This window comes from Loa loa (assembly GCF_000183805.2).
Source record: "Loa loa unplaced genomic scaffold supercont3.214, whole genome shotgun sequence".
Classification (NCBI taxonomy): domain Eukaryota; kingdom Metazoa; phylum Nematoda; class Chromadorea; order Rhabditida; family Onchocercidae; genus Loa; species Loa loa.
In genome coordinates this window covers 83,970-87,325 of record NW_018108394.1, presented here as the reverse complement: position 1 = coordinate 87,325, position 3,356 = coordinate 83,970, and positions in this window count along the sequence as shown.

The following is a 3,356-nucleotide window of genomic DNA, read 5'->3' as shown; positions in this document are numbered from 1 at the left end:
GGAAACCAACATCAATTAACTATAACTGAATTCCCTTTCTACTAAGCTCCTAGTCATGTACAATGAAGTGATTATGAGACAATAGCACATATAAATTGAAAGGAACAAATTTAGATTAAGTTTTAAATATATAATAGATGATACGTTTTGCTATACACTAAATTTTATAAAATTTTTAAAATCAAAAACAATCTTTTTATAAAATAAATCCTTCTTTATAATGAAAAAAAAAACAGCAGCAACAAAATCAAAATAGAAACATACGAAAAATCGATCACCCAGCGTACTCTCATCTTCACCATCACCCTTACCAGGTTGTGCTCCAAATACAGCATGACGAGGCACTGTCGCAACATTGAAACTATCATCATCACACATTGTTAACTAAATAATATGCCAATTTATAATCGAAATCAAATTGTCAATGGATAACATGTGAATCCACATCCGAAATCAAACTGCTAACCTCGTAATATATTAATTTATATTTGAAATAAAATTGCTAACTAAATAACTAACTAAATAATTCTGATAAAAATGCCAATTTATATAAGAGATCGCATGAACAATATGTTAATTTATATTTGAAATCAAATTACCAACCTAATAATATGTTAATTTACATCCCAAATCAAATTGTTAACTGAATAATACATTAATTTACACTTAAAATCAGATTGCTAACAGAACAATATGTTGATTAATATTCAAAATCAAATTGCTAGCTGAACAATATCTTCGAAATCAAATTGCTAGCTTAATAATATGTCAGTTTATATTCCAGATAAATTCCTAGCTTAATTACATGTTGACTTATATTCCAAATCGAATTGTTCACTAAATAATATTTTAATCATATAAAAAGTCGAAATGCTCACTGAATATTTTAACTCATATAGGAAGTCAAATTGCTGGCTGAATAATATTTTAATTCATATAGGAAATTAAATCGCTGGCCGAATAATATTTTAGTTTATATAGGAAATCAAATCGCTAACTGAATAATATTTCAATTCATATAGGGAATTAAATTGTCAACTGAACAATATTTTAATTTATATAGGAAATCGAACTGCTAACTCAAATTGGAAATCAAATTGCTAATTCATACAGGAAATTAAATTGCCAACTAAATGATAGTTAATTTGTACTCGAAATTAAATTTCAAACTTAAATTGGGTAGGAATAAATGGAAAGCGCTATCCAGCAACACCAGTAAGATAGAAAATCAAGAGGAATTTTAAATTTGGCATTTCGCGGCGTTATTTTAGCTTTGTTACATTTTGCAGCTCTATTATAGTTGGTTTACAACTTTGAGAGGGCTGTTTAAATTTTGAATTATTTTTTTGGGAATATTTTAACCTTACTAATTATTAGGTGTTCAGGCTATTATTATGGCTAAATTGCAACTCTCCCAGTCTCTACAACTGATAATTTGTTAATTTTGGATGACATGTAAAATACGGTGAAAATAAAATGCTCCGAAATTCCGTACGCTTACAAGTTTCAGAAACAGAAAAAAAACACGGAAATTTCAGTGATAAATATAAAAAAAAGTAGAGCAGCCAAAATTAATAATTTCTGAAATCGGTAATTAGAAATGTTCCCTAAATTGATCACAGTTGATGTCAATATTTCGAGTAACTCTGATAACGGCCAAAACTTGATGGTATTTTTAGAACTGAGATAATAACAAGTAAGTAAGATATTGCACAGAAACGGCAAAATATCAATTTAGCCGAGCTAAATTAAGCTGTTAAATTGGCTTCGATTATAATCCAGGGATGAATTCATTCGATAATTTCAATCAATACGAATTATCCATTCATTATTATGTAGTTGATAGCTCATAAAATGTCACGATTTCACCACGGTATAACCCTATCTCAACTAACTTACCTAAGCAACTTACTTTTCTTAAGTATTTCAATTTACTTACCTAAGCAACTTACTTTCCTAAGTATTTCAACTTACTTATCTAAGCAACTTAAGTATTTCAACTTACCTTTCTAATACCTTAACAGAATATCCTAGACTTAAGAATCCGGTGATCTAGGAAAAAAAAAAGAAACTTCAAGTAATTGAATATGACTTGAAATGATATGATTAACGGTTACTCATGCAATTGATGAACAAAAATGTAGTAGTGACATTTTTGGCGGAAATGCTCTCTCTTTCTTTTCCTCTATCTCTCCCTCTCCCTCTCTCCTTCTCTCTCCTTCTTTCCCTTCTTCTTCCTCTTTCTCCCTCTCAATTTACTTGTAACTTGTAGAAGATCATGATCAGTATATACGTTTTCCAGATTAGAGAATGTAACAAAAAGTGGAAACCTATTGAAATATTATTGGAAAAGTTCCTTCTCAATCTTCTCTCTTTATCTTTTTATCTTTTTTTTTTTCTTTAAGATGATAAGTGGTTCAAAGCAGTTTGAAAATAGATGATAAAATGAGATAATGAAGTTTGATAACTAATTACTATAATTTTACATAATTGCAACTAATCGTTTATAGCATTGTTAATTAATGCTGGCAACTTATTATTTAATTATTTATAAGACGTTAGTAATCATTTACTGATAAATTTAATTATCAATCATTTATGATTTATCACTTGTTTGCAAATAACCCCGCTTAGTGAAATGTTATCATTTATAAATAACATAATTGATATTAAGGATTTTACCTACAGCTTATTCAGTAATTTATCATTAATTAATAATTTACTGGACATTTTATTATTTACTGATAACTTGCTTAGCAATTCATCATATCCGTATCATTAATCACATGCATGTTGTTTTTATTTGATAGTCTATCGGTTTGTTGTTAGTTTTTTCTTTTTAACGGTAAATTATCATTTGTGCTCAACTTATTATAATATTCTAAACTTTACATTTTCAGAATTTATGATTCTATTTTGTTGAAATTGTAAATTCCTCCATTGTCTGAATTTTACCCATCTACAGCTACGGTAGTCTCTTGCTTAAGTGTACTTAACTTTTTTTTTCGGACTTTGCTAAACTATTCCTAATCTTGGAAAAAACTAAATTTTTCTCTGACATCATAATCAAAGGTTCAAAGGTCATTATCATCCTCCTTCTTTTTATTGAATAACCATTAATAGACAGGTAAATGGATTTTGGATGTTTTAAACTATCTTTACAATTTTTATCTATCAATAAGATCTGATCATGAATTCTAATTTTAAATTTTAAAAAAATTTTTCTGAAGAGAATAACAATGACATTAATAAGCTAATAATGCTAATAATGATAATAATACTAATGAACAATTTATAACTGAAAGAAATATTATTCAAATTAGGAATCAATATAGTATAAGTTGAAAAAGAAAAAC